The 24,059-nt window shown below is 41.8% G+C and overlaps 1 protein-coding gene across 3 annotated transcripts in view; it reads right to left on the bottom strand.

Moving 5' to 3' along the window:
* Window positions 1-24,059, bottom strand: part of RNF157 (ring finger protein 157) — a 102,839-nt gene that overhangs the window by 73,532 nt on the left and 5,248 nt on the right. Inside the window, exon 1 of one of the 3 annotated variants that reach the window (XM_021718372.1) lies at window positions 7,566-7,675. The exons of the other annotated variants lie outside the window; for them this stretch is intronic. The gene's annotated coding sequence lies outside the window, so the exon portion shown is untranslated. Of the gene's footprint in view, window positions 1-7,565; window positions 7,676-24,059 lie in introns of those variants that run through there. 3 annotated transcript variants of the gene reach the window in all.

Raw genomic sequence — 24,059 nt, 5'->3', positions numbered from 1 at the left:
ATCACTCATCACAAAGTGAGGCAATTCTTGAATTAAATAACAAGCAGGAAAACATTATTTGAGAGTAATAGCAGCCATAATCAATGCAATCACTGGGGAATTCCTGAATGTTACCCATCATAACTTAAAAACACAAACAACCATTTTCAGTGACACAACAGTGCAATTCACCATTTAGGAAAGCTTAATCAATTATTTATACCTAGCATTTGCTAGCCCTATTTTCCAAGTGCATAATTTATAGAAAGGGGAGGTGCCTAGCTGCCTTACTAAGCAGAAGCAGCCATCTCAAATAATTTAAGGCATTTACTGATGAACCTTAGCAGGATATATTTTCTGTGCACTCAGGACTATGTGTTTATTATACATTAGGTAAAATTGAAAAAGTTAAAGATGAGACATTGATATAGATAGCTTGCCTAAATGATGAATAAAGAATGGAGAGAAGCAAGTTGGTATCTGAAGTTACCTACACTACTCACTCAACAGGGACCACTGAGTTTCCAGAACCTGTGAGTGTTCAAGTGAGGAATTTGAGGCAGTGAAATCCATGGATAATTGGTTTATAGGTGGCAGTGACTGAACTAGCAAAAGAAGAGCACTAGTGGCCAAAAGGTGAGAGAAGGCAACAGGATTAGAAAGTCCCTATTTTTTGGCCATAATATTAAAAGAAAACAAATTATCAGAAAATTATATAAACTATAAAGCTAATTATAGTTTTGCCTTGCATCACAATAAAAAATTGATACACAAAAATCTAAAATTAGGACCAATAATTCACAGACTTAAAGGATTTTTTATTTCAGCAGAAGAGTCAATGCAAAGTTCCTATAAAAACTGATGTCCTTTGGAAAACTTAAAATACAAATATAACTCCATTTATAAAAATTCAATGTAAGCAACTTTTCAGAAAAAATACATTGAATAAAGTATTAGAGATAGCTGCATTCTTATATACTTATAACTGGAAATTATTTCTTCAAAAAATGCATAGGTGGCAAAACTGCCTTTCAGTTAAAATTAGTTTAAACTGGTCAGGCGCAATGGTTCAAGCCTGTAATCCCAGCACTTTGGGATGCCAAGGTAAGAGGACTGCCCAAGCCCACGGGTTCAAGAACAGCCTGGACAACTTTGCAAGACCTCATCTATACAATAAAAGTCAAAAAGTTAGCCAGGAGTGGTAGTGCCCGCCTGCATTTCCGTTTACTTGGAAGGCTGAGGCAGAAGGTTCGCCTGAGCCCAGCAGGTCGACACTAGGGTGGCCGTGAACATGCCACTGCACTCCAGTTTGGGCAACGGAGTGAAACTCCAGCTCAAAAAAAACAAAATACAAAATTAGTTTAAACACCCACTCACTCAATTATTAAATATATCACAAGATTCATTTCTAAACTTTTGGCTATTAAGTGGAAGATGCATAAAATGTGCAAGACTGTATGAATTAAAATAGATAAGCTCCCCAAACCATCATCAGTTAAAAGGAAAACTAAATTTAAAATAACCAAAATTTTCCCTTTCCTTTGAAAGCGTACTCTCTGCACTTAGGAAGTTCTGTTAGATTTTCTGAGCCCCGATTGAAGAGGAAGAAAGAAGGAAATCAATAACTAATAGTCGAACATACTATATACAAGGTGGAAGGAAGAAAATCCGGGATATCTGGCTGGGATGATTTAGGACCCTCAGAGAAAAAAACCCTCTGGTCCTAAAATCTAAGCTAGACATAAAGACTTTGGTATTCTTGAAGGATATGTCTCCAGATTTTTGAGAATCTGCGTATTTGTAAATGGCATTATAATATGTAATATTTCTTCAGAAAAGATAAAGGGATACTATATAAAGTATAAATGATTCTCTGGACTTTTGCTGAGTCTATAAATATAGGATATATAAAGTCTATTCCATCACTGGCCCATTGCTGATGGTAAAACTGTACACTGTAGGGCATGTAAACTACATATTTAAAATGTAGGTCGGGTACAGTACCTCATGCCTGTAATCCCAGCACTTTGGCATGCTGAGACGAGAGGATTACTTGACCCCAGGAGTTTGAGACCAGCCTGGACAATAGGGCAAGATCTACAAAAAAAATTTTTTTAATTAACTGGGCATGGTGGCATGTGCCTGTAGTCCCAGTTACTTGGGAGGCTTAGATGAAAGAATCATCAGGAGGTCAAGGCTGCAGTGACCCATGATCATGCCACTATACTCCAGACTGGGAGACAAAGTGAGTCCCTGTCTCAAAAACAAAAACAAAAACAAAAAAACAACAAACAACAACAACAAAAACCTCATATTCAAGGCTGAGGCAGAAGGATCACTTGAGACAGTTCAAGACCAGCCTGGGCAACAGACTGAGACCCCATCTTTACAAACAACAACTTATTCAGAATTCTTTACAGATTTTAAGAAGTCACATCATACACAAATCTCCAAAATTATGCTTAATTATTGGGGAGGAAAGGGGGCAATTAGTGTTTAAAGAATACAGAGGAAAAAGTTCTATATCTCCTGTACAACATGAATACATTTAACACTAATGAACTATATGCCTAACAAGGGTTAAGATAGTTAAATTTATGTGATTTTTGCCACAAAAATAAATATGAAAAACAACACATAAGGTATGAGCCAGAATGACCAACACTGACACAACTGAACTTTAAAGAAAAAAGGTGACCAGACAAAAAGTGAAATTATATAGGGGAAGAAGTTGAGTACAGTGGCTCACACTTGTAATCTCAGCAATTTGGGAGGTGGAGGCAAGAGGATTGCCTGAGTCCAGGGGTTCCAGATCAGCCTGGGCAACTTGGCGAGACCTCATCTCTACAATAAATCAAAAAATTAGCTGAGTGTGGTGACGTGTGCCTGTGGTCCCAACTACTTGGAAAGCTGAGAAGGAAGGATATCCTGAGCCCAGCAGGTCGAGGCTACAGTGGCCACGAGCACGCCACTGCACTCCAGCCTGGGCAACAGAATGAGACTCCCACTCAGAAAAATAAAATTATATAGGGGAAGAAAATCAATGTCATCAGACTTTTTATCCCAGATGACAAGGCAGTAACATTTTTAAGAAACTCAAAGAAAGAAAAGCCCTGAACTTATCTTGAGGAGTCTACCAGAGAATAAGCTTCAGACAATCAACATGACTCTCCATGACACTGACACAGAGACAGATGGTGAACACTAATGAAGACAAAGATAAGAGAGAACTAAAATGAAGTGGTGGCTACAGGGGAAAATATAGTATGTAATGGTAATTTGCCACTAAAGTGAAAATACAGTACAACTCTCAAAAAACAAAGAAGGGGACAGAAGAGAAAAAGCAGAATAAGTTCATTGACAGACTTTAGAAAGGAGTCAAATGAGACCATTTCAAATTAAATGCAAAGGGAAAGGAAAGGTGAATAAAGAGGTGACTAGTTATGCTCACACTGTTCATAGTAGGAAATGAACAGACATTTATAATAATAATAAACACCTAGCAATAGATTAAACAAAGGTTAACCGTTAGAGAAAAATACAAACCTTCCTAAAGATAAAAAGTCTTAAAAAAGACTGCATAGTGAAAGACTACATAAATATGTATATATTTATATGCCTATAAATATAACATAAGACAATAGAGCCAACCGTAAGCAAAACATATTGCTCAAAGCAATAAATGTAAATGGGATTAATTTATAATATACTACCATGTATGTAAGGAAGAGTGGATATGAAGATAAATACATATCCATTAATATTTTTAAAATAAGCAATATAAGGATAAATCATAAATTTTTTTTGAGTCAGAGTCTCATTCTATCACCCAGGCTGGAGTACAGTGGCAAGCTCATGGCCACCACAGCCTCAACCTGTAAGGCTCAGGTGATCCTTCCACCTCAGCCTTCCAAGTATCTGGAACTACAGGTGTATGCCACCATGCCAAGCTAATTTTTTGATTTATTGTAGACATGAGTTCTCACCATGTTGCTCAGGCTGGTCTCGAGCTAGTGGGCTCAGGCAAACCTCTTGCCTCGGCCTCCCAAAGTGCTGGGATTAAAGGCGTGAGCCACCGTGTTTTAAATGGTTATCTATAGGAGAAGGGAAGGAGCATGGTGGAAGGGACTGAGATAGAAGCAAAATTTCTTTGAATGTGTATTGTTTCATATAGATACCACTAGAACCATGTAAACATTTTACATAATTATAAAATTAAAAACTTTTAAAGTAATCCCTAAAAAGTCTAAAGTAAAATGAAATATGAATCTAAGTACATGTCTAGTTAGTGGAAAACCACACAGAGAGAAACTATTCCAAATAACTTTAAAACATTACCATTTGACCACATATCTCTGATTGGATATACTCAACAGGGAAGAAAATTGCAAAAAATACATCTCAAACTGTTTACATTGGAGGTAGTATTTTCTTCTGAGAATGTGGCATTAGGCAAATGAGTAATTATGTGATATTTTAAATTTTATCATATCTGGCATATTGAGAATCATGGATTCTCACCTGGGAGAAAGGTAAAGAAAACCAAGGTTAAAACAACAACATGTAGTCCAGAATTTGAATGAGAAATACCCATAAAAACTCATGATGTATTATATCTTTACCAAAAATGTTTCCTAGCTCTGTCCACTGAAAAGGCCTAGAAATAAAGACCAACGAAATAGCAGTAATAGCCTCTAGCACCCAGACAGTAGTCTCCAAGTGTCATTTCCCACTAATAGGAACAAGGGTTCTTTGGAGGCTGCATTCCAAGTCTGCTGCAGAAAATGCCCAAGACAGAACTGGAACAGCTTGTTGTACCAGATAAGAAGGAAGCTCTCAAAGCCCACTATAGTCACGTCATAAGGACTCAAGAGCTGACTTGAAGAGGTTCCCACTGACCAAACAGAGAACATATTGAGCTTCAACAGGATAAAAATGGCAAGGATTAAAATACAGTAAATGTGCATAAGGCCGTGACTCCTTAATAATACTTTTAAAAATAAAAGGTCATCACTGAAGGATGCTAGTGAACCAATTCATTACTTTGAAAATTGGTAAGTAACGGGAAAGTATTAAGTATTTACCTAGCCTTTCCTACAGGAATTGTACCTCTGGGTGAATGACCAATTAACAGATGAGGATGGCTGGGTGCAGTGGCCCAAGTCTGTCCCAGCACTTTGGGAGGCCGAGGCGGGAGGATTGTCTGAGTCCAGGATTTCAAGAACAGCCTGGGCAACCTGGTGAGACCTCGTCTCTACAATAAATCAAAAAATTAGCCAGGCATGGTAGTGCACACCTGTAGTTCCGGCTACTTGGAAGGCTGAGGTGGAAGGACAGCCTGAGCCCAGAAGGTCAACACTGGAGTGGCTGTGAGCATGCCATTGCATTCCAGCCTGGGCAACGGAGCGAGACTCCAACTCAAAAAAAAAAAAAAATAGATGAGGGAAAGTTTCTCTTTACAGAAATATTCTAGCTGATAAAGAAGGAATGATAGAATATAACCCTTAATAAATTAATTAAAATCATGTGGGTTCACAGAAGCACTATTCACAATAAGCAAAAAGTAGAAATAATCCAAATATCCATCAACAGATGAATGAATAAACAAAATGTGATATGCAATGTGTCTAAAATGTGTCCACACAATGAAATATTATTCAGTCATAAAAAGGAGTGACGTTCTGATACATGCTATAACATGAATGAACCTCTAAAACATTATATTGACTGAAAGAGCCAAACACAAAAGGTCACATATTACTTGATTCCAAGTATATAAAATATCCTGATAGGTAAATCCACAGGGAGAGAAAATAGATTAGTGATAACTAGGGGCTGGGGGCAGGAGAGAATGGGGAGAAGCTGTTTAATTAGTACTTAGTTTTATTCCAAGGTGATAAAAATGCTTCAGAACTAACAGAGGTGGCGGTTGCACAACATTGTAAATGTACAAATACCACCGAACTGTTTGTTCACTTTAAAATGGTTAATTTTATGTTATATGAATTTTACCTCAATTTTGGAAATCAGTTGAGTGCAGTGACTCACATCTGTAATCCTAGTACTTGGGAAGGCTGAGGTGGAAGGAAGTCGAGGTTGCGGTGAGCCATGAGCGTGCCACTGCACTCCAGCCTGGCTGGTAGAGTAAGAACTTGACTCAAATAAATAAATAAATGATCATATGGAGAGAAAGAATTTGGCACAAGTCAGATGATGATATCATTTCAATTTTTTGCTTTAATTTTCAAGCATGTATTATAAGCAAGATACAGAACTTTACTAAACTTATCTTTTTTTTTTTCTTTTTTTTGAGTTGGAGTCTCACTGTCGCCCAGACTGGAGTGCAGTGGCCGCTCCCGGTGATCCTTCCGTCTCAGCCTTCCAAGTAGCTGGAACTACAGCCACGTGCTATCACACCCAGCTAATTTTTTTTTTATTTATTTATTGTAGAGATGAGGTCTCGCCAAGTTGCCCAGGCGGGTCTCGAACCCGCGGGCTCAGGCAATCCACTCACCTCAGTCTCCCAAAGGCATGGGATTACAGGCTGAGTCACCGAGCCCAGCTTACTAAACTTATCTTAAATGCCATCTGTGAGATAGATTTTCTTATGCCCATTTGTCAGTTGCAGCAACTAAGGATCAGAAGAGTTAAGTGATTTGCACAAAGTCCCACAGAAAAATAGCAGAAGCCAAGGAAGCAAAGTTTGAACCCAAGGTTTGGCAAATTTCAAATTCCTTGTCATAAACTACATATCTGACCATCTGAGACCATCTGAGAGAGGCAAATTATAAGGTTTAAGTGGGGGATGAAAATAAACATCTTTTTTTTTTTTTTTTTTTTTGAGTTGGGGTCTCACTCTGTCACCCAAGCTGGACTGCAGTGGCATGATCACAACAATCATGGCTTACAGCAGTCTTGACTTCCTGGGCTCAGGTGATTCTTCTACCTCAGCATGCCGAGTGACGGAGACTATAGGCACACGCCACCACACTTGGCTAATTTTTTAATTTTTTTTTTTTTTTGTAGAGACTAGGTTTCACTATGTTGCCCAGGCTGGTTTCAGCCCACCCGCCTCAGCCTCCCAAAGTGCTAGGATTATAGGTGTGAACCACTGTGCCTTGCGCAATACCTTTTATTTATTTGGGGGTAATTGTTTTTGTTTGTTTGTTTTGAGTTGGAGTCTCAGTCTGTCGCCCAGGCTGGAGTGCAGTGGCATGCTCATGGCCACTGCAGCCTCAACCTGCTGGGCTCAGGCAATCCTTCCACCTCAGCCTTCCAAGTAGCTGGAATCACAGGCATGTGTCACCACAACCAGCTAATTTTTTGACTTATTATAGAGATGAGGTCTTACCAAGTTGCCCAGGCTGGTCTCGAACCCATGGACTCAGGCAATTCTCTCACCTTGACCTCTCAAAGTGCTGGGATTATAGGCGTGAGCCACCGTGCCTGGCCTCCCTTCTTTCTGTGTGTGTGTGTTTGTTGTATATACATGAGTATAAATTCAATGTCTACTACTTCATATATATGAGGGGGACTCAAAAAAAGACCTGAAATTCATTTATAGAAAATTGTGTATGTATTCTTACATGTTCAAGCTTCAGTCACCGTCAAAGTACTCTCCGCTTGATACAATTATCAAGATGCTTTTTCCACTGTTCAAAACCGTTTCTGAACTCATCAATTTTGATTCCTTTTAGTGCTTCTGCCGTTTTTGGTTTCACCTCTTCCACACTGGCAAAATGTTTCTCTTTGAGGACTTTTTTCATCTGGGGAAACAAAAAAAAATGTCTCTCGGGATGAGGTTGGGTGAATAGTGAGGGTAGAGCACCAGGGTCATGCCATTTTTTATTAAAAACTGATGAACGCTCAGTGCAGCGTGGGCAGGTGCACTAGTAAATCATTCGTCATGAAATGGGCAAATGCGCTGAAAGAATCTCCAAAAAAATTTACCAAAGCCAAACGCAGCCTCTCACAACACTAGATGCCAATGGGTTCCTAGAACACTCACCTAGCAGGGGAAGCCTGTACTACAAAGGGCCCACACTCCAAAAAAATAATTCCAGACTTTCTTGGAAGAGTCCCCCTCGTATGTAGAAAAGGAGTCAAGTGTTTGGGGTCTTTTATGACATAAACAATATCTGACTCTTCCTTTTCCTGTACTAAACAGGAAAAAGAGGAACAATGCATTCGATGATAAAATGCTCCATCTGATAAAGCCCAGATCGTTTTCTTTCTGATAAAGGCAAACAAGATCTGTTTAGACCCTTTAGTCTTAAAAACACTTTTTCCACATCAACTTTAAGTATTTTGTTTTTACATGGCTAGTGGAAGAATCAATAAGTTCGATGTACAGCATCCCTGTTCTGAATAAAATAAGGAATAAAATGTAACAAAACACACACAGACAGCACTGCCCAACTTCATATTTTTATAAACTAAAGCAAAAGACCTCTGGACCTATGTAAAAATGTTAGAACATGCAGTGCTTTCCACACATATACAATTCCTGTGCAACTTTCCCAAGCACTATCAGAAAGAAAGAAATATAATAACATAAGGCAAATCTGATACTGACTGAATACTAAGAAGAGGAATTACATCTGGAGTCTCTCAAAGTTTCTAGGATCCTACATGTAGACCAACAGAGGCACACCTCTACTCTCAGTCAAGATGCTACGTGTAACCAACCACACATAATTGTTCCAACATCTCATCTAAAAATACTTTGTATAAATGTCCATCAACAAGGTACATATTTTAGTAAATCTATCAATAGAATGCTATGGGTCAGGCACAGTGGCTCACACACGTAATGCTAGTACTTTGGGAGGCCAATACAGGAGGATCGCTTGAGCCCAGTTCGAGAGCAGTCCGAGCAACACTGCAAGACTCCTGTCTCTATAAAAAAAATCCAAAAATGTCGGGCTCGGTGGCTCAGCCTGTAATCCCGCACCTTTGGGAGGCTAAGGTGAGTGGATTGCCTGAGCCCACGGGTTCGAGACCTGCCTGGGCAACTTGGCGAGACCTCATCTCTACAATAAATCAAAAAATAAGTCGGGCGTGGTAGCGCACGCCTGTAGTTCCAGCTATTTGGAAGGCTGAGGCGGAAGGATCGCCGGAGCCCAGCAGCTCAAGGCTGTGGTGGCTGGGAGCGGCCACTGCACTCCAGTCTGGGCGATAGAGTGAGACTCCAACTCAAAAAAAAAAAAAAATCCAAAAATTAGCCAGGTGTGGTGGTATGTGCCTGTAATCCCAGCTAATTGGGAGGCTGAGGCAGAAGGATCACCATAGCTCAGGAGGTCGAGGCTGTGGTGAGCCATGATTATGCCACTATACTCCAGACTGGATGAGAGAGGGAGACCCTGAATCAGGAAAAATAAAATAAAAAGCTATGTAGGGCCGGGATCGGTGGTTCAGCCTGTAATCCCACGCTTTGGGAGGCCGAGGTGAGTGAATTGCCTGAGCCTGCATGCGGGTTTGAGACCCACCTGGGCAACTTGGCGAGACTTCATCTCTACAATAAATTTTTTAAAAAAATTAACGGTGTGGTAGCGCGCACCTGTAGTTCCAGCTACTTGGAAGACTGAGGTGGAAGGATCGCCAGAGCCCAGTAGATCGAGGCTGCGGTGGCCAGAAGCGGCCGGCCACTGCACTCCAGTCTGGGCGACTGAGTAAGACTTCAACTCAAAAAAAAAAAAAAAGCTATGCAATAAAAAATGTCAATATAATTCTACATTTAATGACAAGAAAGGATGCCAAAGACATTTATTGAGCAAAATATACAAATTACAAAAGAGCAAGAATAGTATTACCCATTTATGTGTCTATGTACATATGCTAGGAGAAGCTCTTGAAAGAACAGTCACTGAAATGTTAACAGTGGCTTTCTCTGTGTGGAGGGATTTTATGGTGATTTTTTACTGTCATCTTTTTGTTTTGTTCTGTATTTTTGCTTTACTTTTCATTTTTACAATGGATACCCATTATTTTTATAATGAGGAAAAAACCTCTAAGTTTCCTTTAATTAAAAAAAAGCAATAGACCAGGCACAGTGGCTTACACCTATAATCCCAGCACTCTGGAAGGTCTGGGTGAGAGGATTGCCTGAGCCCACAGGTTCGGGACCAGTCAGGGAAACTTGGCAAGACCTCATCTCTACAACAAATTTAAAAATTAGCCGTGCATAGTAGCACGTGCCTATGGTTCCAGCTACTTGGAAGTCTGAGTGGAAGGATCACCAGAGCACAGCCAGGTCAAGGCTGCAGTGGCTGTGAGTGTGCCACTGCACTCCAGCCTGAGCAACAGAGTGAGATTTCAACTCAAAAAAAAACAGAAAAATTGTATTTTGGCCGGGCACAGTGGCTCACACCTATAATCCCAGCAATTTGGGAGGCTGAAGTGAGAGGATTGCATGAACCCACAGGTTCGAGACCAACCTGGACAACTTGGTGAGACCTCATCTCTACAATAAATCAAAAGATTAGCTGGTAGCGCGCACCTGTAGTTCCAGCTACCTGGAAGGCTGAGGTGGAAGGATTGCCTGAGCCCCGTAGGTCAAGGCTACGGTGGCTGTTAACATGCCTACTGTACTCCAACTAAAAAATAAAAATAAAAAAATTTTTAAATGAAAATAAAAAACAAGCAATGAAATATTTGAGATATTTGAAATATCTCAAATATTCAGCACACCTCTCCCCAGAATTAACACTACCTATAAAAACTATCTTTAGCAAACTTATGATTAAGAAATCATGTCTGGGCATGGTGGGTCATGTGTGCAATCCCAGCACTTTGGGAGTCCGAGGCAGGAGGACTGCTTGAGCCCAGGAGTTTGAGACCAGCCTGGGCAACAATCTACAAAAAAAGAAAAAAAAAAAATTTAGAGCTGTAGACTCCACACTAGCCACTAGAACTCTTCCTCCAGATCTGCACCGTCCAATAAAAATACAATGTGGGCCTGGTTCGGTGGCTCAGCCTGTAATCCCAGCACTTTGGGAGGCCGAGGCGAGTGGATTGCCTGAGTCCGCGGGTTTGAGACCAGCCTGGAAAACTTGGCGAGACCTCATCTCTACAATAAATCAAAAACCAGCCGGCGTGGTAGTGTGCACCTGTAGTTTTGGCTACTTGGAAGCCTGAGGTGAAGGATCGCCAGAGCCAAGCAGGTAGGTCTACGCTGGGGGGTTCGTGAGCATGCCACTGCACTGCAGCCTGGGCAACAGAGACTCCAACTCAAGAAAAAAAAAACCAAAAAACTACAATGTGTGCCACAAATACAAGCCACATACATAGTTTAAAATTTTTTTAGCTGGGCTCAGTGGCTCAGCCTATAATCCCGCGCCTTTGGGAGGCTGAGGTGAGTGGATTGCCTGAGCCTGCGGATTCGAGACTCGCCTAGGCAACTTGACAAGACCTCATCTCTACAATAGATCAAAAAATCAGCCGGGCGTGCTAGCGCATGCCTGTAATTCCGGCTACTTGGAAGGCTGAGGCAGAAGGATCACCGGAGCCCAGCAGGTCAAGGCTGCAGTGGCCGGGAGCGGCCACTGCACTCCAGTCTAGGCAACAAAGTGAGCCTCCAACTCAAGGAAGAAAAAAAATTTTTTTTGACTGGGCACGGTGGCTCACGCCTGTTCCCAGAACTTTGGGAGGAGGAGGCAAGAGGATTGCTTGAGTTCAGAGGTTCAAGACCAGCCTGGGCAACTTGGCAAAACCTTGTCTCTACAATAAATAAAAAAATTAGATGGGCATGGTAGTGCGAGCCTGTGGTTCCAGCTATTTGGAGGCTGAAGTGGAAGGATTACCTAAGCCCAGCAGGTTGAGGCTGCAATGACCGTGAGCATGCCACTGCACTCCAGCCTAGGTGACAGAGTGAGACTCCTACTCAACATAAATAAATAAAATGTTTTAATCGCTACATATTTTTGTTTTGTTTGTTTTGTTGTTTTTTCTCAGCCTCCCAAAGGCACGGGATTACAGGCTGAGCCACCGAGCCCGGCTATTCGCTACATATTTTTGAGTTGGAGTCTCACTCTGTCACCCAGGCTGGAGGGCAGTGGCATGCTCATGGCCACTACAGCCTCGACCTGCTGGGCTCCGGCGATCCTTCTGCCTCAGCCTTCCAAGTAGCTGGAACTACAGGCGCACGCTACCACGCCCGGCTAATTTTTTTGATTTATTGTAGAGATGAGGTCTCGCCTGCCCAGGCGGGTCTCGAACCCGCGGGCTCAGGCAATCCACTCACTTCAGCCTCCCAAAGGCGCGGGATTACAGGCTGAGCCACCGAGTCCGGCGTAAAATTTATCTTAATATATTTACCCCAATATATTCAAAATGTTATCACTTCAACCTACAATCAATATAAAAATTACTGAATTAGTTATATTTTTTTTGCACTGAGTCTTCAAAATTTGGTGTGTATTTTTCACTGCTTACAAGTTCATCTCAGTTTGGCCCAGGCATATTTCACATGCTCAATAGCCACATGTGGCCAATGGCTAGCATACTGGACAGAGTAGCTCCAAGATGCTATTCCCCAACATCAGACTTTACCTCAGTCACTGTCAAAACTTTCTGGCTCTACACGCACTCAGGGCAATGCCAAAGGAACTTGTATCATACTGAGGGAACATCTGAATCAAGAGTCCAAAATCAATAAATCACTTGAACAAAGAAAACTGAGGTATGTGTTCCTCATCATGTGAACAAAAATGAAAATCTCATTTAGAATTCACTAGCTTAAATAATTTACATAACTGTTTTGAATTTAAGCTTTTGGGGCATATTTTTAATGCCCCAGTGAAATTAAATATTGGTCAGTGGATTCCTCATATTTTGTCTGCCTCAATGAGATATTGTGACATTTGCTACCAAACCAATATGAACTACAACATCACACAATAAAGGACATTTAAATCAATTTTCCATTTTTCTACAACTCTATAGGAAGCCTATTAAGTTTTCGTATATTTGAAAATCTTCACCTACATGACATTTCAATAATATACTTTAAGTTATAGAACACAAAAAAGAAAATAAATTTTTCAAATACCTCTAACTGTTCACCTCAATTCTATAATGCTTCAGTGTTATTTTAGTTATTCATTTTTATGCTTTCCAATTTTTCCCAGAACATGTTTTTATTTATTTTAAAAAGTATACAATACAAGTCTTTTGCAAACAAAATTAACACATGAAGCATGAGAAATAACCCCACTATTAACAACTGGGTGTGGCTGTCCAGATTTTTCTATACATATACAAATACCTCTGGGTTTGGTTTTGTTTTTAAACTGAATGGCCTATTGCACATATTGATCTGAAATGTGCTTTTTTTTTTTTTTCACCTAATGGACTGTAGGTATCTTTCCATGTCTGTACTTAAGACCTGACCTCACTGTTTTTAATGAGCACGTAATGATAATAACCTCCTACTGGCTGGTTCATGCCTATAATCCCAGCAATTTGGTGGCTGAGGCAGGAGGATCACTTGAGCCCAAGAGTTGCAGACCAGCCTGGCAACATAGTAAGACCTCATAATTATCTGGGTATGGTGGCACGTGTCTGTAGTCCCAGCTATTCAGGAGGCTGAGGCAGAAGTATCACCTGAGGCCAGGAGGACAAGGCTGCAGTGAACCACTGTACTCCAGCCTGGATGATAAAAGTAAGACTCTGACTCAAAATAATAATAATAATAACCGCCAGGCTCGGTTGCTCAGCCTGTAATTCCGCGCCTTTGGGAGGCTGAGGTGAGTGGACTGCCTGAGCCCGCGGGTTCGTGACCCGCCTGGGCAGGTAAGACCTCATCTCTACAATAAATCAAAAAATTAGCCAGGCGTGGTAGCGCACGCCTGTAGTTCTAGCTACTTGGAAGGCTGAGGCAGAAGGATCGCCGGAGCCCAGCAGGTCGAGGCTGAGGTGGCCGGGAGAGGCCACTGCACTCCAGTCTGGGCGACAGAGTGAGACTCCAACTCAAAAATAATAATAATAATAATAATCTTTCACTGAGGGCTTACTCTTTATCAGCACTGTACTAACAAGTACTACATGGGTTATTCCTCAAAACTCTATGAAGATGTTACTATTTTCTTTCTATTTTATAGAAGAGGAAACTAATGCATAGAGAGGTTAAGTAATTTGTTTAAGGCCGCATAGGCAGCATCAGGTCCAAGTCCCCAAATCCAGCTATTTTTATTCCAGAGCCTGAGTGTTCTCATAACCATTACACTGCATTTCCATTAAATACCCATATTCAATTAATTCCCTACTGATAAATTCTCTACTCTTTCCAGTTTATGTTGATTCCTTCCTTTTTTTTTTTCTATTTGCTTTTGCATCTGGAATTTGTGGATATAGGCTGTGTAAGATAAGGATTTAGTCTTTTTTTTCCAAATGGGAAATTTTACCAAAAATGTTTATTGAATATTCCATTTCCCTCCTAATTTAAAATGCCATTTTGATCATGCTATATATAGATCTGGACATATTCTACTCTGAACCAGTATAGCACAGTCTTAACAACTGTATCTTAACAGTATTTAGAACAAAGCAGACATTAATAGATCCAAACCCTTCCCATGTTCTCAAGTCACCAACCCCAACCCTGTTCCCTTCTTCCTTCTACCTTGTGGCACTTTCTTAAAACCCTTCTCCGGACCCACCTGGGCAACTTGGCGAGACCTCATCTCTACAATAAATCAAAAAATCAGCCGGGCGTGGTAGCGCGTGCCTGTAATTCCGGCTACTTGGAAGGCTGAGGCGGAAGGATTGCCCAAGCCCAGCAGGTCGAGGCTGCGGTGGCCGGGAGCGGCCACTGCACTCCAGTCTGGGTGACATAGTGAGACTCCAACTCAAAACAAAACAAAACAAAAAAATCAGCCGGGCGTGGTAGCGCATGCCTGTAGTTCCGGCTACTTGGAAGGCTGAGGCGGAAGGCTCGCCGGAGCCCAGCCCAGCAGGTCGAGACTGCGGTGGCCAGAGCGGCCTGTGTACTCCAGTCTGGGCGACAGAATGAGACTCCAACTCAAAAATAAAAAAAAAAAAAAACCCTTCTCCGTTACAGAAGTTTCACCCCAACAACTTCCTCCATATTTCTATCCATACTTTCTTCTGGTCTCAAGGAGGCACTCCTCCTTCCCCCATTCCAAGGTTAACTTCTACACTTGGGTTCTCATTCCCAATTGCCTCTCCTCTTCTGAGACCCTACCCATAACCATCTTTCTTTCATAATATGTACGCATGTTCCTCTCCCTCCACTGGCTTACTTCATTCTATAAGCATATTCCGGTCTCCCCAACTTAAATAACAAATACAAAAATGTTCTATCTACCATGGCTTAAATCCACCCACCCACTCACCACCCACTCACCTGTCTATCCATTCGTTCTCTGTCTGCTCCCACTATACATCCAATAATTTCTCAAATCTTTACAATAGTTTCCACTACTCTACTCAAAGTGTTTGCTGGAACACTAATCAAACCAAATCTTTTCTCACACTTCATTTATTATATGAACTCTCTACAAACTTCAAAACTCATTTATGAGGCTCTCTTTCCCCAAAACCCCAACAATTTGGTCTCTTCTACCTCACAATTGCTTCACTTTTCACCTAGCCCATAAACATGTACATATCTCAAGAGCTCAGTCCTCTCTTCTTTCACATTTCCTCTATCCTCCTCACAGAATCAAAGCAAAGGTTATGACTTAAGACCGAGCTGGGTTTTATTATGATGCTCCTGTCTACCACCAGTGTATCGTAGAACAAATTATTTAACTGTTCTGAGTTTTGGTTTCTTTATTTGCAAAATGGAGATAATATGTCTTTCAAAGGATGATTGATGAAATCAAATATAAGATCACACGTGTATAGCAGCTGGCTAGGCCCAGTGGGAAATTCACAAATGTTGGTTTCTCCTTTCGCATACTAACCTCCCAAACCATTCTCTCTGATCTTTTTTTTTGTATCACTTGTCGCCCAGGCTAGAGTGCTGTGGCACACTCCCGGCCACTGCAGCCTCGACCTGCTAGGCTCAGGTGATCCTTCCACCTCAGCCTTCCAAGTAGCTGGAACTGCAGGCATAAGCCACCACGCCCAGCTAATTTTTCTTGATTTATTGTAGAGATGAGGTCTCATCAAGTTGTCCGGGCTGGTCTTGAAGGCCTAGGTTCAGGCAATCCTCTTGCCTCGGCCTCCCAAAGTGCTGGGATTACAGGCTTGAGCCACCGCGCCCAGCCTGTCTCTAACCTTTATTTGGTGTTTCAGTCCAAATCTTCAACCACCTGCCATGTCTTTTCTTCTGGATATCCCATCTTTACCTCAAACTCAGTGAATAATCTTTTATTCCAGAAGGAGGTGGAATAAAGAGCATTTGCTGGCACCAGAAATCCTCTTAGGGAAGGCACTATCTTTGGGGGGATATACCTTAATGAGCTACTTAGAATGAAGAGCAACACACTAAGGGTACGGGTGCTTTTGCTGCTACTTCATAGAAACCAAACTACTCTGCAGTTTGTTTTTCTTCTAAAAGGGAAAGTGAAGAGAAGAGTCAAAAGAAGAAGAGGTAAGAGGATGGAGACATTAAGACAAAGAAAGGCTTGGGTTGGTGAGCTCAAGAGCCAGCAAAACTCTTGAGCTGAAGAACAGTTTAAAGTAACAACGGAGCAGCCCCTTTAGGTTCCCTCCCACTGTGGGAGCTTTTCTGTCCTCTCAATAAATCCTGCTTTCTAAAAAATAAAATAACAATGCCCTAGCCAGCACAGTGGCTCACGCCCGTAATCCCAACACCTAGGGAGGCTGAGGAGAGAGGACTGCCTGAATCCATGGGTTTGAGACCAGCCTGGGCAACTTGGCGAGACCTGGTCTCTACAATAAATTTTTAAAAATCAGCCAGGCATGGTGGTGAATGCCTGTGGTTCCAGCTACTTAGAAGATTGAGGTGGAAGGGTCACCTGAGCCCAGCAGGTCAAGGCTGCCGTGGCTATGAGCATTCCACTCACTCCAGCCTAGGCAACAGAGTGAGACTCCGTCTCAATAACAATAACAATAATAATAATAAAGCTGGGCTCGGTGGCTCAGCCGGTAATCCTGCGCTTTGGGAGGCTGAGGTGAGCGGACTGCCTGAGCCTGCGGGTTCATGACCCGCCTGGGCAACTTGGCGAGACCTCATCTCTACAACAAATAAAAAAAAAAAATTAGCCGGGCGTGGTAGCGTGCACCTATAGTTCCAGCTACTTGGAAGGCTGAGGCGGAAGGATCGCCGGAGCCCAGCAGGTCGAGGCTGTGGTGGCCGGGAGCAGCCACTGCACTCCAGTCTGGGCGATAGAGTGAGACTCCAACTCAAATAATAATAATAATAATAAAGTAACAATGCTTATTATTCCTCTATGGTTGCATTTCTACAATATACACCCCATCATCATTCTCCACAAGTCTTTAGTAAAATCTGTGCTTTGAATATATCATGTGAGTGTAATTTTTTGGAGAAACCAAAGAATAAAGTGATGTCACATCTGTGGTGGGGCAAAGACAGCAAGCTGGAGCCCAGGAACTAAGATGGGCATAACATTAGTCTCTTGGGAATTAATAGAAACCTTGGAGGCAGCATTAGGATATTCCAGTCTATGATTTTAGGGATGAGTGAGTGTCTGTCTAATTTCCCTAGATCCTAAGGTGCAGTAAAGCCCCCATGGACATTTAGGACTCATTTTTAAATCAGTTTCTGCTCCAGATTCCCAATTTCTGTCAATGGTGGCTCATTTCTCAGGTCACCCAAGCTAAAAATGTCATAGTCATCCAAACCACAAAAACACTGAACATGTGCTCTGTGTAAAGCATACTGCTCAAGACCTCAGCCTTTCCAAATTCAATTACTGTGAGCTATCATGTAATAATCTGCTACCAAATCTTTATGCTTCCAGCCTCTTCTTCCATCCACTCACAACTTGCTTTAAAAGAGATACTCTTTTTAGAATACAAGACTTAAATTAAAAAATTTTTTTTTGAGTTAGAGTCTTACTCTGTAGCCCAAGGTTGGAGTACAGTGGTACATTCATGGCTGCCGCAGCCTCAACCTGCTGAACTCAGGAGATCCTTCTGTCTCAGCCTTCCAAGTAGCTGGAACTACAGGTGTGTGTCACCACACCCAGCTAATTTTTTTATTTACTGCAGAAATGAGGTCTCGCCAAGTTGCCCAGGCTGGTCTTGAACCCCTAGGCTCAGGTAATCCTCTTGCCTCTGCCTCCCAAAGTGCTGGGATTACAGGAGTGAGCCACCAAGTCCAGCTTAAACAAATTTTTAATTTAATTCAACTTAATCTAATTTCATTTCATTTGTTTTTAGAGACAAATCTTTCTTAGAATACTATTTGGTTCCTCTAAATTTTGGCTCCTACCCACCTCCTAAATTTTATTTCTCACTACCTTTCTAGGATAACTTTCTGACCCAACCAATATATTCATCATTCGCTAATCCATCAAGAATATATCCAACCTTCAAGCCATGACTAATACTATTCTCTACATTGGATTACTTGAGAGTTCTACAATTTGCTTTCAAAGTCTCCCTTCATTTGTTTCCAAGAACTCCACCCTTTTAGTGGTCAAGTTCTTGGCTTTATTTTACTCAAAAGGTAAAAGCCCTTCTGTGCTATTATTATTATTATTAATTTTTTTTTTTTTTTTTGAGTTGGAGTCTCACTCTGTCACCCAGACTGGAGTGCAGTGGCCGCTCCCGGCCACCGCAGCCTCGACCTGCTGGGTTCTGGCGATCCCTCCGCCTCAGCCTTCCAAGTAGCTGGAACTACAGGTGCGCACTACCATGCCTGGCTAATTTTTTGATTTATTGTAGAGATGAGGTCTCTCCAAGTTGCCCAGGTGGGTCTCGAATCTGTGGGCCCAGGCAATCCACTCACCTCAGCCTCCCAAAGCGCAGGATTACAGGCTGAGCCACCGAGCCCGGCTATGTGCTATTATTTTTTAACAAACTTACTGAGGCATAATTTTATATAACAGAAAATTCATCTATTGAACAATTCAATTATTTTGGTAACTGTCACCACAATCCAGTTGGGAACATTTCCATCACCCTAAAATATTCCATCATGCCTGTTTACAATGAATTCTCACTCCCATCCCCAGCCCTAGGCAAACCCTGTTTTGCTTTCTGTCCCTATAAACTTGCTTCTTCTAGCCACTTCATATAAACAAACTCATACACTATGTAGTATTACATCTGGCTTCTTTCACTTAGTATAGTGTTTTTTAAGTTAAATCATGTTGTGTACAGGTGACTGTGGTGGCTCACTTCTATAATCCTAGTGCTTTGGGAGGCTGATGTGGGAGGATGGCCTGAGCCTTTGAGTTCAAGGTTACAGTGAGCTACAATGGTGCCACTGCACTCCAGCCTAGGTGAAAGAGCAAGACTCTGTCTCTATGTCTTTTTTCAAATTATGTTATTTAGCATGTATCAGTAGTTCATGCCTTTAAGTTGCTGAATAGCATTTCATTGTATGAATATAACACATTTTGTTTATCCATTCACCAGCTGATGTACATTTGGGTTATTTTGCTTTTTGGCTATTATTAACAATGCTTCTATGAATGCCTGCATAAATATCCCTGAACATACATGTTTTCATTTGCTTTGAACAGATTTGTAGAAATGCAATTGCTAAATTAGAAAGTAAATTTATGTTCAATTTTTCTCTTTTTTTTGAGTTGGAGTCTCACTCTTGTCACTCAGGCTGGAGTGCAGTGGCATGCTCACAGCCACCGCAGCCTCGACCTGCTGGGCTTAAACAATCCTCCCTCCTCAGCCTTCTAAGTAGCTGGAACTGCAGACGCAAGACACCATGCCCAGCTAGTTTTTGTGATTTATTATAGAGACGAGGTCTCACCAAGTTGCCCAGGCTGGTCTCGAACCCCTGGGCTCAGGCAGTCCTCTCGTCTTAGCCTCCCAAAGTGCTAGGATTATAGGCTGAGTCACCGAACCCAGCCTGTACATTTAAACTGGATTGTTTTGCCAGGTGCAGTGGCTCACACCTGTAATCCCAGCACTTTAGAAGGTGTAGGCGAGAGGATTGTCTGAGCTGATGGGTTCAAGACCAGCCTGTAGTTCCAGCTACTTGAAAAGCTGAGATGGGGCCGGGCTCGGTGGCTCAGGCTGTAATCCCAGCACCTTGGGAGGCCGAGGTGAGTGGACTGCCTGAGCCCGCGGGTTCGAGACCCGCCTGGGAAGCAAGACCTCATCTCTACAATAAATCAAAAATTAGCCATGTGTGGTAGTGCACGCCTGTAGTTCCAGCACTTGGAAGGCTGAGGCGGAAGGATCGCCGGAGCCCAGCAGGTCGAGGCTGTGGTGGCCGGGAGCAGCTACTGCACTCTAGTCTGGGTGACAGAGTGAGACTCCAACTCAAAAAAAAAAAAAAAAGGATTGTTTGTCTTCTTAATATTGTGTTTTAAAGGTTTTTGAATATTCTGGATACAATTTATTTACGTGATTTGCAAATTTTTCTTTCAGAAGATGGTTGTCTTTTCATCTTTTTAGTATATTTTAAAGCAGTAATGCTTTTAATTTGGAAGAAATCCAGTTTATTATTATTTTTACTTGTATGGATTATACTTTTGATGTCATATCTAAAACCTTGTCCAGCTGGGCTCGGTGGCTCAGCCTGTAATCCTGTGCTTTGGGAGGCTGAGGTGAGTGGGTTGCCTGAGCCTGCAGGTTTCAGACCCACCTGGGCAACTTGGCGAAACCTCAGCTCTGTAATAAATCAAAAAATGAGCCGGGCGTGGTAGCGCGCGCCTGTCATTACAGCTACTCGGAAGGCTGAGGCGGAAGGATCGCCGGAGCCCAGCAGGTCAAGGTTGCGGTGGCCGGAAGCGGCTACTGCACTCCAGTCTGGGTGACAGAGTGAGACTCCAACTCAAAAATAAAATAAAATAAAATAAAAACTCCTTGTCCATCTAAATCAAATAAATATTTTCTCCTATATTTTATAGTTTTAACTCTTACATTTAGGTCTAGGATCCATTTTTTAAATAGCCTTATGGAGATAAAATTTACATACCATATAACTCACCTATTTAAAGCATATAGTCCAATTGTTTTTTTTTTTTTAGTATATTCAGAGTTATGCAACCATTCTCCACTATCTAATTTTAGAACATTGCTATTTCCCCAAAAAGAAGCGCATCAGCAGCTACTCCTCATTTCCCCCTCTCCCCAGCCTGGACAACCACTGATCTACTTTGTCTCTACGGATTTACCTCTTCTGGACATTTTATACAAATGGGCTTATACAATATAGTTCTTTTTTGCATCTGGCTTCTTTCACTTAGTATTATATTTTCAAGGTTCATCCAGGGTGTAGCATATATCAAAACTTCATTCCTTTTTTATTGCCAAATAATATTCTATTGTATGGATTTACCACATTTTATTTATTAGTTGTTCCATTGATCAGTTGATGAACATTTGTGAGATTTCTACTTTTTAACTATTACTAGTAATGCTGTTGCATTCATGAGCAAGTTTTTGTGTGAATTTTTTTTTCCCCTTGGGCACTGACCTAGGGGTAGAACTGAGTAGCTGGAACCACAGGCATGCATTGTCTTGCCCAGCTATGGTCCATATTTTTAAGTCCATGGTTTCAAATCTAGTATTAAACTGATGCTCCTAAAACTGCGAGAAACTTTTGTAATTATTTGACAGGAAAAGACTTATTGTCCATGTTTTTAAAAAACTGTTTTTGCTGTAGGACAGACCCATTTGAAAAGCACAGGCTTTGGGAGGCTGAGGTGAGTGGATTGCCTGAGCCCGCGGGTTTGAGACCCGCCTGGGCAGCAAGACCTCATCTCTATAATAAATAAAAAAATCAGCCGGGCGTGGTAGCGCATGCCTAATTCTGGCTACTTGGAAGGCTGAGGTGGAAGGATCGCTGGAGCCCAGCAGGTCAAGACTGCGGTGGCCGGGAGCAGCCACTGCACTCCAGTCTGGGCAACAGAGTGAAACTCCAACTCAAAAGAAAAAGAAAAGCACAGGTGGCCAGGCACAGTGACTCAAGCTTGCAATCCCAGCATTTTCCAAGGCTGAGGTGAGAGGACTGCTTGAGCTCAGGGGTTCAAGACCAGCCTGGGCAACTTGGTGAGATCTCATCTTTAAAATAAATCAAGAAAATAAGCGAGGCATGGTAGCACATGCCTGTAGTTCCAGCTACTTGGAAGGCTAAGGCGAAAGGATTGCCTGAGCCCAGCAGGTAGAGGCTGCGGTGGCCCTGAGCATGCCACTGTACTCTAGCCTGGGCCACAGAGTGAGACTCTGTCTCAAAAGAAAAGCATAGGTGCATCAACAAGTACACCTGCATAATGAATATTTGTATACCTAACCCTGAATTGTACCCCACATCTTTAAAATAAAAAATTTAAAAGAAAAAAGAAAAAAGAGATTCTATGTTTAAAGAAAGAAAGAGCAGGGCTCGGTGGCTCAGCCTATAATCCTGCGCCTTTGGGAGGCTGAGATGAGGGGATTGCCTGAGCCCGCGGGTTCGAGACCCGCCTGGGCAGGCAAGACCTCATCTCTACAATAAATCAAAAAAATTAGCCGGGTGTGGTAGCGCACGCCTGTAATTCCGGCTACTCGGAAGGCTGAGGCAGAAGGATCACCAGAGCCTAGCAGGTCGAGGGTGTGGTGGCCGGGAGCGGCTACTGCATTCCAGTCTGGGCGACAGAGTGAGACGCCAACTCAAAAAAATTAAATTAAATTAAATTAAAAAAAGAAAGAAAGAAAGAAAGAAAAGAAAAGAAAAGCATAGGTGTACAATAAGATAGTAAAAACTTGGAGAATGATGATGTAGATGTGATTAACAACAACTACAATCAGTTGGCTTTAAGTAAAGAAAATTATCCTCAATAACATCGTGGGCCTCATCCAACAACTGAAGACCTTAAAAGCAAAAAGCAGGTTTAATCTGGTTACCTGGTCAGGATTCTGATTACCACTCTGAATTTTTTTTGAGTTGGAGTCTCACCCTGTCACCCATGACAGAGTGCAGTGGCACACTCAAAGCCACCGTAGCCTCGACCTATTGCGCTCAGGCAATCCTCTGCCTCAGCCTTCCAAGTAGCCAGAACCACAGGTGTGTGCTACCACACCTAATTAACTTTTTTTATTTACTTATTGTAGAAACAAGGTCTCACCAAGTTGCCCAGGCTAATCTTGAACCCCTGAGTTCAGGTAATCATCTTGCCTCTGCCTCCCAAAGTGCTGGGATTACAGACATGAGCCACCGCGCCCAGCACCATTCTGAATTTTTATAATAGATTTACCTCTTAAGACTTCAGCAAAACTAATTATTCCTATTTTCTAATTTGGCCAAATATGTAGAGGGAAAAAAACTAGATTTATGAGGTATTCATTTACATAAATTAAACTGTCTTTAGAGTATGCCTATTTTTTCCTGGATAGAGAAAATAGGCTTTTATTCATTTGGATTTTTATTAATGTGGATACTGCTGTCAAAAAGTGGGCTTTTATGCATAAAAACTAACCTCTGAGCAAAGCCATACTTTTGCTAAACAAACAATAAAAGGCTTTTAAAGAAGCAAAGATCTTAGAGAAGGGTTAAAAGCATGTATAGCCGCCAATTCAAAAATTGCAAAGGCACGACTAAATGCAGCAGAACAGGGTTCTAAACTGCTTTCTATGTTAATGTGGAAATGCTATGCAGAAACTAACTCCCACCATGCTTTCTATTACTAAAATGATTAATATCCAAGCATTTATTAACAAAGGTAAACATTATTCACTGCTGCATTATTTGCAACAGTAAAATACTGAAAAAAACTCACAAATGTTCATCAATAGATTTTGTAAAAAAATTGATGGGACATGCATACAAAGGAATAGTATACAGTTGTTAAAAAGAAACTCTCAAATATGAGACAATATAGAAAGACCTCGCTGGGCTCGATGGCTCAGCCTGTAATCCCGTACCTTTGGGAGGCTGAGGTAAGTGGATTGCCTGGGTCCGCGGGTTCGAGACCCGCCTGGGCAACTTGGCAAGACCTCATCTCTACAATAAATCA

The sequence above is a fragment of the Carlito syrichta genome, unplaced genomic scaffold (genome assembly GCF_000164805.1).
Source record: "Carlito syrichta isolate Samal-C Ts95f unplaced genomic scaffold, Tarsius_syrichta-2.0.1 Scaffold312140, whole genome shotgun sequence".
Lineage (NCBI taxonomy): Eukaryota > Metazoa > Chordata > Mammalia > Primates > Tarsiidae > Carlito > Carlito syrichta.
Note: the sequence above shows the minus strand (reverse complement) of the source record. Positions and strands in the feature narration are given on the sequence as shown.